Here is a 14,896-nt window from a genome sequence, read left to right on the forward strand (position 1 = left end):
TCTTTGTATCTTTGTACTATTCAGCTATAAATAATAAAGTCCCATATCTCTGGTACATTTACAGAGATCATTTTATCCAATTAATTTTCTATTAAGTACTCTTATGTGTGTGTGATGGTAGCGATCACACAGGGGCCTGTTTGGAAGTATGAAATGCTATTATTTAATCACAAAGGAATGTTGATGATACCATGTAGTATAGTGTGATGGTGCTCCTTCCTATGATGATACCATCTAGATAATGACCACCATTGATTACTAAGGCATGCCAAAGGCTTTTGTCATATTTTTTTGGCCTATGTAATTTTCAGAGATTACCCCCAAAACAGAAGCTTCTGTTCTCCTTTTTTTTTTTTTACCCTAATAGAGGTGAAAATCAATTTAGCAGAGGTGAAAATCAATTTATTTTTATAGAAGCTAGAAGCTTCTGTCTAGAATCCATTCACTTTTGTTTTTCCTCTTCTTTTTTTATATAATTCTTTTGGCTGCTCCTTCTCATGATTAATTCAGTATTGATTATATTCATGTTAGGGTGATTGGTGTAGGATAATTGGCCTTCTGTGATGTTTGTAATGGTAGGAGGGGTGGTACTTAGCCTTGGAAATCTCTTAACTCAGTATGCTTGGGCTTTTGTTGGCTTATCAGTCACAGAAGTGATCACTGCAAGCATAACAGTTGTTATAGGTCCTTTCTTTCATTCTCTCTCTCTCTGACCATTTCTAAATGTTGATGTTTGTCTGTGTTGCTCTTATAGATATTGAATTTTTTTCTTATGTTGTGATCTTTAATGGTGACAGGAACAACCTTGAATTACTTTTTAGACAATAGAATTAATAGAGCCGAGATCCTTTTCCCTGGCGTTGGTTGCTTCTTGGTTGCAGTTTGCCTTGCTTCTACTGTCAACTCATCTAATGTAGTTGATAATAAAGAAAAGCTTGAAGGTTTTTCATCTAAAGAGGGGTATGTTTCAAATAATGGTCAGTTTATTTAGTTCCAATATCTGAACAGCAGTCTGTTAAACTGCATTTCTCATTGAACATTTACTACTTGTATGTGGCCATCATTATTTTGTCTATAAGCTTGAATCACCAAAATACACGTTTCTCTCAGCACCATTGATCTATTTCTCTTCATTTTATTTCTCTCAGCTGTAATATACTTGTATTTTGTTTAATTGGGTAATGTCATTCGTGTAACGGCGGGGATAATTTTGCTTGCTTTTTGGAGGCCTTTTAGGCATTTTTTAGTTTTCTTTTTTCAAGTATATATATCTCAATTTAAGAATAGTTGTAGTTCTAAAAATCAGTTTCTTAACAGGATTCACCCATGCGGGCTCCTGCTCAGCGTTTTCTTTCACTAAGGGCTCTCGGTGCTCCTACTATTGTAGTGTCTTTGGATCTTCAAGGAGTTTTCCGTGGGTTTAAGGATACAAAAGCTCATGTTTTATGTCTAGGCAAGTGTTATTGTAATTACTTGCAAGTGAGATATGTCACTATTATGTCTTCAATTTATTGTCCTTGCGTTCTTTTCCATTTCTTCAAAGTCGAACCACTCTTCATGTCAGTTCATGTGGTGTTGTGTATGAAGGTATTGGGAATCTTTTAGCTGTGATTTTGTTTCCCATACTTATGTATTCTTTCCAAATGGGTGCAACTGGTGTAGCAATTTCCACAGTTGTGTCTCAGTACGTGTTCTTTGACTAGCATTGCAAATTTTCTTTAGTTTTTGCTATGATAATCCCTTGACATAAGATCTTGCTTGAATGTTTATATTTCAGATATGTTGTCACCTTCTTAATGCTATGGTTTCTAAATAAGAGAGCAATGCTACTGCCTCCAAAGATGGGATCATTACAATTTGGAGGATACATAATGTTGACCGAGGATTTGGCCAACTGACACGGAGTCAGAATATGCTTGATATGAATGAATGTGTAGAGAAGAACGTAATGACAAAAAGTAATAACAACACGATATTTTTATAGTGGTTCGGCCCCAGGATCTGGTAATAACCTACGTCCACTTAGACTGTTATTGATATAAGAACCAAAGGAGTGATCAAAGAACAAGGGTTCAATGAGTTTCACTAACCTCTCAAGAACAATACAATATCACTAGGAGAATTACTATAGTCTCAAATGATTCAAAAGCCAAAAGTCCCTTCCTTGAGCTATCTTTTTCTATTTATAGGCTCAAGGGGGATTACAAAAGATTGTTACAGATATTCTTTCCTGAATAATCGGATACTCAGGAGATTGTGTGAGTTAAATTCGGGATTTACAAAGATCTTCACAGTAATGTTGCTTTGTATGCGGAACCATCGACAAGACTGGTCGCAGGTAAGACTGGCCTACTTACTGCTTCTAATGCGTCTTCTGGTCGATACTCTAGCAGAGCCTTTCCAGGTGTCAGCCACGTGTCCAGGGATCACTTGCCACATCATTAATGCTAATTTTTTGGATAACATTTGCCCCCCAAGTTTATTTATCACGAGCAATAAATAAACTTTTGAACGAACGACTCTTCGGTAACCCCACCTTACGTATCAGAACCCTCCGTGTGTTCTTGGAAAAAGTAACCTACTTCTGTCTAATCACGTCTTTTCGGTTCCCCAGAAATAATTCGACGGCCATTCTGCTTCCCTATACTTCGAAAAAGGGAAACTGATGATTATACCTTTTTAATGCCACAGACAAACTTATATAATACCTTCGAAATCTTCCTTTTCTTTTTACGCACGCCATTGTCTTCACAAGAAACCCTAAAAACCAGACTTTTAAACTTCTCCGGAGACCGTTCTTTTGCATTTTCAAGACTCAGTCCGAGAGTTCCCTGATCTCCGAAGACCCTTTTTCCATCTGCACGATCATTTTCTTGGTAAGTTTCCGAATTCTCATGCTTCAAATTTTCGTGGTGCATGTTTCTGTATGTTGACTGTTTGAGTTTATCTGTTTCTGGTTTGAGACGCTTGTGAATATAATATTTTGTAGGCAAAAAAGGGTTACAAGTTAGTTTAATAGTCAGGATCATACTTTTAGGACGTAAAATCGAAGTAAAAGTTCGATCTTTAGGCTAGTTGGAAAATAGATTTTTCCCGCCCTAAGGGGAGTTGAAAAAGCTTTCTTGAAAAAACTTTTTACTTTCACCCTTTGATCCTTCTTTCAAACTATTCGTGCAGAAAATTTAGCTTTTCGTTAGAATGCTGTTGTACAAAAGCTTGGCTTTTATACACGACCAGCGTTATTCTAAAAAGCCTTTAAAAATTCTTCATCCTCACCTCCCCATTCTTCTGTTTGCAGACATTGATGCCAGATTTGTGGGGAGGTGAACGGCCCATCGACGACGACCTTCTCGCCCAGCTGCTCGAGGGCGAAGAACAACCGGCCGACCGAGTTCACGAGATTCCCTTCTCACGATCCTCTACTAGACCTCGTCCTTCTCCTCCTCAAATGGCCCATTCCAAATCCGTAGGCAAGAAAAGGCCTGAGTCTGAAAACAGTCCAAACCTTCCTGCCCCGCCTGATTCGCAGGCTAGGGTTCCCTCGACCAGTGGTCGAGAAAATCCTGGTCCTGACCCTAATATCCAAACCAGGGCCCGCTCTCGCCATCAGAATCTGCCTGATGTCGAGTGGTATACTTCCCCGACCAGCTCAGTGACCCTTCGGATGGTTGCTAATTACTTCAGGAAATACCTTCTTACAGGGGTTTCCATTACAATTCCTGCCGCGGACCAAAGGGCTAACCTCCCTGGGGGCATATATAGTGCCTGGTCTCGGTATCACTTAGAGGCGGGGGCTTACCTCCCTCTACATCCTTTTTATGAGGGGGTGGCCAATTATTTCGGTGTCGCCCCCTTTCAAATTAATCCAAATGGATATAGAATGCTGGCCACACTCTATATCTTGTACAAACTTAAGAAATGGCCAGAACCTACCCCTCATGAGGTCAACTATCTTTTTGACCTTAAATCCAACCCGCAGCAATATGGAACGGGTTTCTTCCACTTCTGTCACCAGGAGACCAACCGGACGTTCTTGAGTGACACCACGCATATATCGAACGTGGGGTACTACAGTAAGGAGTAATTCCTTACACCGGACATAATCAGCAACAACCTGGCCTTCGCTCGAGGAGGTAAGTGCCATTTTTGACTGGTCGATACTTTTAATCAAGGAGTTTCCTTTCATTTTTCCCAAACTGCACTTTGTCTTTCAGGCCCATGGTTACGTCCGACCCCAACACCAGACATGGTGTTGAGGTCCAATAGACTGGCCAGGATGACAGACGCAGAAAAAAGCGTCAAGTCCCTGGTTACCGATGAAAACTTAAGGCTGTCTGGTCTCCTGGCTCCTCGCCATGAAGCAAGAGGGTCCGTGGTAGACGATGCCACTGCTGAGGGGGTTCCCAAGCAACAACCTCCCGTGTCCCCTCCTCTAAGGAGGCCAACGAGGGTTACAATCAGGGAGCCCATGGGCAATCCTTCCGTAGAAAGGCCTTCTGCTCCCCAAGGCAAGGGGAAACAAAAGGCCAAAGAGCCAGTTGTGGACCTGGGGGAATCCTCTGATGAAAATGGTAAAGTTATTTTGCTTTTAAGTAGCTTGCCAATTCCCTGTCATTTGTTTGACGGGGAGGGAAACTTTACATATACTCCAAATTTAGGGCCAGAGTTCTTCATGCTAGATAATGAGTGTGTGACTAATAGAATCAATAGTATACCGACCAGTAGTTGTAGCTCGGGTACTAACTTTGTGACCTTCTTTTTCGTTTTGATAGAGAGTCTTCATCTGCTTTTATCTTTACCCATTCCATGTTTTTACTTGTGTGCAGATATGGCCACTCCCAATGTCTCGACCTATACCAGACTGAGGAGGAAGAGGAAGTTCCTCAGCTTCGGAGGAAGACGTCATGGAGACAAACTGGCGAGACGAGCCAGGGTCCTGCGAAACAGAGTCGAACAGAAGACCCTCCTAGAGACGTGCCTGCTGGGCAAACTTCTGTTCATCCTCCGGCCCCTACTGAGAAGGAGACTCCCCCTGCTCCAATGAACCTTCCTCCAGCTGCGCCCAGAAGGGAACAAGACAAACGGGAGGAAACTCTTGGGGCCAAACTCTCGAGCTGTGCCATACGAGCAGCCAAAGACCACATTGTGTACATCGGGAAAAATGACCGCGTCAAGGATCCAATGGTTGAGGCAGAAAATATGACGTTCGACCTAATCCTGAACAGGACCTTGAACGAAATAGCCAGCATAAGTACTTCTTTAATCTTTTTAGCTTCAGTCTTTTAGTCTTTGCCACAGGTTCTAACTTTTATCCTCTGTTCTCAGGCATTGCTGTCTGCTACCACTGCTCGCACCCGCACCCAAGCCACCATCGAGCAGGCTAGGGCAAAGGCCATTGAGAGGTATCAGGTGAAAGCAGCCGAGGAGCTTTCGGCTGCAGAGGCCAGGCATACTAAGGAGTTGGAGGCGATAGTTCAACAGAGGGATGCTGCGGTGACCAAGTTGTCGGAGGCTGAAGCTGCAAAGGCGGCTGCGGTACAGTCGAGGTAGGAGTATCAGGATGCCAGCCGAACCCATCTTCGCGAAGTCAAGAGATTGGAAGAGGTTCTTAAGCCCAAGGACGAGACCATCACCACTCTTGAGGGCAAAGTAAAGCAGCTGGAGCTTGACAACTCCAAAAATCTGGAAAGGTACAAGAGGATGACGCTCCGATGTTTCTACAACTTCTGGAAACATAATCAGGGAGCCGACTTCAGCTATCTTTCAGAGGATGTCAAGGCTGCCGAGCTGGCTCGCTGCACTGCCCAACTGGCTGAAAAGGAGGCAAGAGCAAGGATCCCTGCTTCCCCAAGCATCGCTGGCGCAGAGGAAGAAGGGGCTGTTGAGGATGCTGTCACCCAGAATGCTGCTAAGGACCCTCCTTCTCCCAATGCCTCTTAAGCTTTTTCATTTATTTTTTCTTTTACTTGAACAATTACATCCAAGCAATGATGCTTGCGGTGTAAAAGATTGCATGATGCTATAACATTTTCATTTATTATAACATTTGTCCGTATGACCGAACTTAGCATAGTACTTTGGCATGATTTAACAAAATATAAAATTTGAAAAATACTCTAAGTACCTCAATATGCTTTCACTCATTTTGTTCATGTGTTTACATACCTCACGATATGCTTTGCTATCGATGTGCCTTATATGCCCCCCAAGTGATCGAGGAGCTTTAGGTCCTTGGTCACTTGCCTTGACCATGACCTGTTCGAACATTTCTGCTCGGGTGAAAAATAATACTTGTAATACAGCAAAACAACACACGTAATGAACAAATATTTGTAAATATAAATTCAAAAAGGTTGGCAAGAATGACTGGCTGTGCACAGTCCCTTATAATCTCATATTAAAAATGGACTAAACATGTCTTTACGAGTGATTCTGAAATAGAATCTTACATATACGAGCGATTAGCCATGTAGCGTGGCTAACCCTCTTTGCTAAACTTGTAAAAAGAAAGAATTAATACAAGCCAGTCCTTTAAAAAGGATTGTTCACTGATAATACTTGCGCAGGTGTTCTCCATTCCAATAACGTGGAACGAGATCTCCATTTAAGAGTGCAAGTTTGTAGGTGCCCAGATGAAGGACTTCTTCAATTTGGTAAGGTCCTTCCCAATTAGGTCCGAGCACTCCAGCAGTAGGGTCGTGGGTATTTAAGAAAACTCGTCGTAGTACCAAGTCTCCGACGTTGAATTTTCTTTCTTTAACTTTGGAGTTAAAGTATCGGGCGACTTTTTGTTGGTATGCAGCAACTCGGAGTTGGGCCTTCTCCCATATTTCGTCAATCGAGTCTAGGGATTCCATCATCAGTTGGTTGTTCTGGTCCTGGTCGTATGTTAGACGTCGATGTGAGGGGGGATCTAATTCGACAGGCAACATTGCCCCATATCCATAGGCTAAGGAAAATGGGGTATGTCCTGTCGCTGTTCGGTGAGACGTTCTATACGACCAAAGGACTTCAGGCAATTGCTCTGGCCACGGTCCCTTAGCCTCTTCGAGCCTCTTCTTCAGGGTGTTTTTAAGATTTTTATTCACGGCTTCGACCTGCCCATTCGCTTGGGGGTGTGCAACTGAAGAAAAGCTTTTAATGACTCCATGTCTTTTGCAGAAATCGGTGAATAAATCGCTGTCAAACTGGGTTCCGTTGTCTGAAACTATCTTCCTAGGCAAACCATATCGACAGAAAATGTTCTTGATAACAAAGTCAAGGACTTTCTTGGTCGTGATGGTAGCGAGCAGCTCAGCTTCGGCCCATTTGGTGAAGTAATCGACTGCTATGATTGCGTACTTTACTCCGGCTTTCCCTGTAGGTAGGGATCCAATCAAATCTATCCCCCATACTGCAAAAGGCCACGGACTTTGCATCTGTTTTAGTTCGTTTGGAGCTACTCGTGGAATCTTGGAGAATCTTTGACATTTATTGCATCTTCGTACAAACTCCATCGAATCCTCGTTCATAGTTGGCCAGAAGTAGCCTTGCCTTAGAATCTTCTTTGCCAAACTCTGCCCCCCAGCGTGATCCCCGCAGAAGCCTTCATGCACCTCTTTCATGAGTTCCTTAGCTTTTTCAGGTGTAACGCATCTGAGTAGTGGCATTGAATATCCTCTTCGGTACATAACACCATCGACCAGTATGTACCTAGCGGCTCGCCTTTGTAGAGTTCTGGCTTTGTTTCTATCTGTTGGTAGCGTACCATTTGTCAGATACTCCAAATATGGTGTCATCCATGTATCTTCCATTCGAATCTCCATACTGGATTCGACCGCTTGTATGCTTGGCTAACTTAGTCTTTCTTCTGGCACAATGTCAAGAGTGTCAGCATCCTTCGCGCTTATGAGTTTGGCTAAGGCATCTGCATTTGAATTCTGGTCTCGCGGAATTTGCTGGAGGGTGTATTTAGTGAACTGGGCTAGCAGGTCTTTTGTTTTATTTAAGTAGGCCACCATTTTTAAGCCTCGTGCTTGATATTCTCCTAGAACTTGATTCACCACCAGCTGTGAATCACTGTAGATATTAAGCGTCTTTATGCTCATATCCTTCGCCATTCTCAACCCAACGAGGAGTGCTTCGTATTCCGCTTCATTATTTGACGCGGTGAAGTTGAACCTGATGGCGCAGTGAAATCGATGCCCCTCCGGCGTTATCAATATCACTCCCGCTCCAGCGTGGGATTCGTTGGATGAACAATCCGTGAATAACTTCCACGAAGGAGCTTTCTCTTGAGGCTCAGGCACTTTAGGCTATTTGCACCGTTCGCTGTCTGGGAGTTCGGTGAACTCTGCAATAAGGTCAGCCAAGACTTGTCCCTTGACTGCTGCTCGCGGTGAATAAGTTATGTCGAACTGCCCTAATTCGACTGCCCATTTTAATAATCGCCCAGTCGCCTCTGGTTTTTGGAGGACTTATCGAAGGGGCTGGTCAGTTAGAACTGTAATAGGATGGGCTTGAAAGTAGGGGCGTAGCTTCCTAGAGGCCAGGATCAAGCAATATGCTAACCTCTCAATTGGTGGATATCTTAATTCTGCCCCGATCAGTCTCTTGCTAACATAGTAGACTGCATTTTGTACGCCTTCTTCCTCTCGCACTAGTACCGCGCTAGCAGCAACTTCAGTGATCGCCAGGTAAATAAACAAAGTTTCTCCTACGATTGGCTTTGATAAGATGGGAGGTTGTGCCATATGGGCTTTCAGGGCCTGGAAAGCTTGCTCGCAGTCTCCTGTCCATTCGAACTTCGTATTCCCTCTAAGTAGATTGAAAAAAGGGACACACTTGTCTGTTGATTTTGAAATGAATCTACTTAGGGCTGCGATTCTCCCAGTTAAACTTTGTACATCTTTGATCCTTTCTGGTGATTTCATGTCGATAAGGGCTTTTATCTTGTCAGGGTTGCCCTCGATTCCTCTTGAATTTACAATAAACCCCAAAAACTTCCCTGATCCAACTCCAAAGGAACATTTGAGGGGATTTAACTTCATCTGGTACTTGTTTAACACATCAAAGCACTCTTGTAAATCCCTCACATGTCCTTCTGCCTCCTTAGACTTTACCAGCATGTCTTCCACGTATACCTCCATGTTTACACCGATTTTCTCCTTAAACATGTGGTTGACTAGCCGTTGGTAAGTCACACCTGCGTTTTTTAGTCCGAAGGGCATTACTTTGTAACAGTATAAGCCCATATCGGTCTGAAAGCTGGTGTGATCCTCGTCAGGGGGATGCATGCTAATCTGGTTGTAGCCTGAATATGCATTCATGAATGAGAGGATCTCGTGCCCTGTAGTTGCATCGACCAGCTGGTCGATCCTTGGGAGTGGGAAACAGTCTTTTGGGCAGGCTTTATTGAGGTCTGTAAAATCCACACAGGTCTGCCATTTGCCGTTAGGCTTGGGAACCAGCACTGGATTGGAGACCCACGATGGTGAAAATGCCACCCTGATGAACCCATTCTCCCTTAGTCTTTCGACTTCTTCTTTTAAGGCTCTCGATCTATCTTTATCGAGCAACCATCTCTTTTGTTGCACGGGTGGAAAGGTCTTGTCTATATTCAGGACATGGCTGATTACTGTAGGATCTATCCCAGCCATGTCTTTATACGACCAGGCGAAAACCTCCTGGTTCTTTCACAAAAATTCCTCCAGTGCGTGTTTCGTGGTAGGCTCTAAGTTTTTCCCAACCTTTATGACTCTGGTCGGGTCTTCTTTGTCGAGTTGGACCTCCTCCAGGTCCTCGACGGGTCCAACGTTTTCTTCAAAATCCCCAAAGCGAGGATCCAAGTCTTTATCCTCCCTTTGGGCAACACCCTATTTGGTGACTCCATCACTGGATTGGGCTTGTGTATCTAGTGCCATCTGCAACCTATCTGAGGTAGTACTCTTCGACGTTCCATTCTTTGCCTTTGTGATTGAGGCGTTGTAGCACTCCCTGGCTTCCCTCTGGTTCCCCAACACGCATCCTACCTCCGCGTCTATTGGGAACTTCATGGCCAAGTGCCACATAGAGATGACAGCCCGTAGATCAACCAATATAGGCCTTCCAATAACAGCATTGTACGCCGAAGGACAGTCGACCACTACAAAAGTGGCGAGTAATGTCCTTGTTGCGGGCGCTGTACCTGTCATTACTGGCAGTTTGATCAATCCGGAGGGGGCGAGTCCTTCTCCAGAGAAGTCGTATATCGTTTGGTTGCAGGGCTCCAAGTCCTTAACGGATAATTTCATGCGTTCCAGTGTTGATTTATACAGGATATTCACTGAACTTCCTGTATTGACCAGTACTCTCTTCACCATCAAGTTGGCCATCTGGATATCCACGACCAGTGGATCGGAATGTGGGAACCTGACGTGTTGGGCGTCGCCATCAGAGAAGGTTATCTCACCTTCCTCTGACCGAGCCTTTTTTGGTGCACGGTCCTCCACAGTCATCATCTCGATGTCCTGGTCGTGGCGCAGAGTCCGAGCATATCGTTCCCTGGCCTTTCCGCTATTTCCCGTGAGGTGTGGGCCTCCACAGATTGTTAAGAGTGTGCCAGTCACGGGGGCAGGCTGTAAGGGTGGCGAGCGCTGGCACGTGGGCGCCTACTCGTTGCTACCCGGAGCTTCTCGTTGGGAATTTCCCGAGGCCCGTACGTATCTTCTCAAGTGTCCTTGTCTAATAAGGAACTCGATTTCATCTTTTAACTGGTTGCATTCATTGGTGTCATGCCCGTAGTCGTTATGATAATGACAGAACTTGGTAGTGTCTCTTTTCAAAATATCCTTTCGAATGGGGCCAGGTTTTTTTATAAGGCACACTAGAACTTGTGGCCTGATAAACCTCTCCCCGAGACTCGACGAGGGCAGTGTAGTTAGTGAACTGAGGTTCATAACGATTACCCTTGGCTCGTTTATTGTCTGAGGTGGAAGGCTCGTTATACTGCCGTTTTCCACCATTCTTGCCATTGCCGTTGCCTTTACCGTTGCCATTAGGTTTGGAACCATTGGTGGCTTTGGCAGGTTCAGAAGCCTTCTTATCCTTGCTTGAGGGCTTTCCATCATCAGCGATGGCTTCTTCGAGCTTGATGTAGCGATCAGCCCGGTCAAAAAATTCTTGGGTAGTTCTCACTCCTTCCTTTCGGAGACTTTTCCACAGGGGAGAACGACGTTTAACCCCTGCGGTAATGGCCATCATTTTGCCTTCGTCCCCCAACGTTTTTCCTCCAACCGCCGCTCGCATAAAGCGCTGGATGTAGTCCTTTACTGACTCCCCATCCTGCTCGCGAATTTCAACCAGCTGGTTTGCTTCGGTTGGATGTACACGACCTGCATAGAACTGTCCGTAAAACTCCCTTACGAACATTTCCCAAGAAACTATGCTTGCGGGAGGGAACTTAAAAAGCCATTCCTGCGCAGCTTCAGAAAGTGTTGCAGGGAAGATCCTGCACCGAGCGTCTTCGGACACTTTCTGAATGTCCATTTGAATTTCAAACTTGTTGACATGAGACACTGGGTCTCCATACTCGTCAAAGTTTTTGAGTGTAGGCATTTTGAACTTGCTTGGAGTTTCGGCATTATCTATCCTCTGTACGAAAGGAGTGCCTTTCCTCCTATCGTGGTCGATGTAAGATGTCCTTCCCCCGACCAGCTGTTACACTGCCTGGTTGAGGGCGTCTATCTGGGCCTATATAGCGGCAGGACTCGCTGTGGCCTCTGTTGCTGGAGGGACGTTCTCGCCATGCCGCTCACGGCAATCGTTAAGTACGTCACGCAAATCCTCGTCTCTTCTCCGCTGCTTGCTACCCCCGAGCCGGTTGAAGACATTATTTTGTTTGGGCTGCCCCCAAGCATCCCATCTATTGGGTTGGTCATCTTGAGGTACCTGGCTCCTGCCTTTACCTCTTTCTTCATTCCTTCGGTCAGCGTTCCCCTTGCCTGAGTCAGCCTCATTATATCCATGGCCATCTCTGAACCTTGACTGGCTATGGTGGGATCGACTGTTCCCTCGATTTCCATTCCTGGCTGAAACGTCTCGAGCGTTAGAGGGTGGCCTGCGCTGGTCGTGGTGTCCCCGCGCATCATCGTGCCGTGGGGGACCCCGAACCGCAGAGCCTAACTCTGAGTCCCTCCTGTTACCAGGGGGATATTCACCTTTGTTCGGTAGGTTTGGCTCATCACCCCTACGGCGTCTAGGACTACGAGGCTGATGCTCGGCCCTATTCTGCCTTTGTTGCGAGGGATTGTCGCGACCAGCCTGGGATGGTGGCTGTGCCTCAGGGTCCAGCGGGGCGTCGTCATGGGGCGCTTGAGGCTACTCGGGCCTTTGTGGACTTGAAGGCTGGATCGGTGGGCTTGGATTAGGATCCCTCTGGGGTGGCCCATTGCCAGGTTGGTCAGGTTGCGAAACAGGTGTGGCCTGATTCATTGCCAGCTGCAAGGCCGCCTCGAGGGCTGCCATGGCTTCGCTCTGGCGGCGGTCCATCTCCGCCTGCCTTTCGCTTAGTTCTGTGCGCTGCCATTCAATCTCCTGCTGCTGCCGCGCCACAACTCCGGCAGCAGTCTCTTGACTGGCTTTCAGACTGGCCAGCTCCTCCTGCAACGCCCCCAGGGTACTCTTCAGCGTTGCATCATCCATTTCTTCCTCCTCAAAGTCCAAATGTGGCTCATCCTTCGCCACGCTTGCAGGGGGAGGAGGAGGTGGATTTGATGGCACAGCAGCGGTCACCTGTCCAGCTTTCCTTCCAGTTTTCGCCATTAGTTTTCTCAGCAATGATAAATCAAGCTCTCAATGAAAGCACCAGAATGTTGACCCAGGATTTGGCCAACTGACACGGAGTCAGAATATGTTTGATATGAATGAATGTGTAGAGAAGAACATAATGACAAAAAGTAATAACAACACGATATTTTTATAGTGGTTCGGCCCCAGGATCTGGTAATAACCTACGTCCACTTAGACTGTTATTGATATATGAACCAAAGGAGTGATCAAAGAACAAGGGTTCAATGAGTTTCACTAACCTCTCAAGAACAATACAATATCACTAGGAGAATTACTATAGTCTCAAATGATTCAAAAGCCAAAAGTCCCTTCCTTGAGCTATCTTTTGCTATTTATAGGCTCAAGGGGGATTACAAAAGATTGTTACAGATATTCTTTCCTGAATAATCGGATACTCAGGAGATTGTGTGAGTTAAATTCGGGATTTACAAAGATTTTCACAGTAATGTTGCTCTGTATGCGGAACCATCGACCAGACTGGTCGCAGGTAAGACTGGGCTGCTTACTGCTTCTAATGCGTCTTCTGGCCGATACTCTAGCAGAGCCTTTCCAGGTGTCAGCCACGTTATTAATGCTAATTTTTTGGATAACACATAAAATCTGGTAAATTTGGTTTTGTTTTTCATTATTTTCTTAAAATATTAAAAAATAAAAATAATCCTTATGTTATTGAACTTCCCTCTTTTGTATGAAGATGCTTTCTTGTCTTACAATTTGAGTGAAGCATAACCAATCAGTCAGTTTATATATAGTATGTTCTATTTTTTTAGTTTACTTTTCTTTAGCAAAAGTATTACCTGTTTCTCTATTTTAGACATGTTGACCTTTTTCTTTGCCTGTTATAACTAAGGTGTTATATTTTTATATGATTCTTTCATATATTTTGGGATGTTATAGGTGGTTTTCTTCTTGGAAGAACTCTTGTTGTTCTAACAACCATGACTTTGGGGACATCAATGGCTGCTCGTCAAGGCTCGGTTGCAATGCCTGCTCATCAGATATGCATACAAGTATGGTTGGCTGTTTCACTTCTGGTTGATGCCCTGGGTGCATCTGCACAGGTATTATCTCTTTCTTTGACTTATATTGCTTGCTATAATGTTTTGATCCTACTAAAGTTGCCCTTGTTTTGGACCACTAGTTTTGGCAAAGTTCTGCTTATTATTATTGTTTTTTTTTCTCATACTGGTCAATAATAGAGGGATACTTTAGTTTTAAATCTGTTGAAATTTCTCTCTGCATAGTCAGCGTCTGCACATGATTTGTCTCTGTTGATTTATGAGTTGTTTACTTGTAGGCTTTGACTGCAAGTTATATGTCTAAAGGTGACTATAAGACAATGAAGGAAATTGCTCACTATGTGCTGAAGGTAAGGTCTTTTTTTCTGTGTTAATTATTTATCGAGTTTTCTTGTACCTAAATATTTTTGAATGTCCTACCCATTGAGTTTTTATGGTATATTATTTTTCATCTCAAAATAATTTGTTGCATTAATATCACTTTGGATATTATATCTTAGATATATGTATTTATTGATTCTTATATATTTTTTCAATGTCTATGAACTAATATGTTTTCATTGTGATATAGTAATAAAAGTAATCTTATGCGCTCTACTACGTTATTAAAGATGTGGAATTGAATACATCAAATGTTAGATTTTATGGATTAATTAGAACTAATATGAGATTTATTTTATTTTAAACTTTTTATGTTACTTTTTTTGCTTGAATTAATAGGATTATTTTTTATTTGGTCTCTACATATACGCCTATGACTAAGGCAAATATGTTGTTTCACTTGTACTAAAGTCCATATTAATTGGATACACTTTAACTTGATTTCTCTTTTTTGAAAGTGATACAATGTAGGAGAAAAGATGTATTCAAGATGTTATCTTCTCTATTTTATTTTATTTTCCTTAAAGAATTTGTTAACTGTACTGGTTTGTGCACATGCTCCTTTTGATGGTTTATGTATTTGGCATAAGTAAAATAATAATAGTTAGTGGTAGTTTATTTTTGAAAATTGGTGAGAAGATGTGTTTATTAAAAATCGATTAAGTCATGGAGCTTTATTGGGTCAAAAC

At 43.6% G+C, this 14,896-nt stretch overlaps 1 pseudogene; it reads left to right on the forward strand.

The window, feature by feature from the left end:
• The first annotated feature begins 962 nt into the window (after positions 1-962).
• On the forward strand, positions 963-14,242 carry LOC133825437 (protein DETOXIFICATION 45, chloroplastic-like; annotated as a pseudogene).
• Positions 14,243-14,896: the final 654 nt, after the last annotated feature.

This window comes from Humulus lupulus, chromosome 3, assembly GCF_963169125.1.
Source record: "Humulus lupulus chromosome 3, drHumLupu1.1, whole genome shotgun sequence".
NCBI classification, from domain to species: domain Eukaryota; kingdom Viridiplantae; phylum Streptophyta; class Magnoliopsida; order Rosales; family Cannabaceae; genus Humulus; species Humulus lupulus.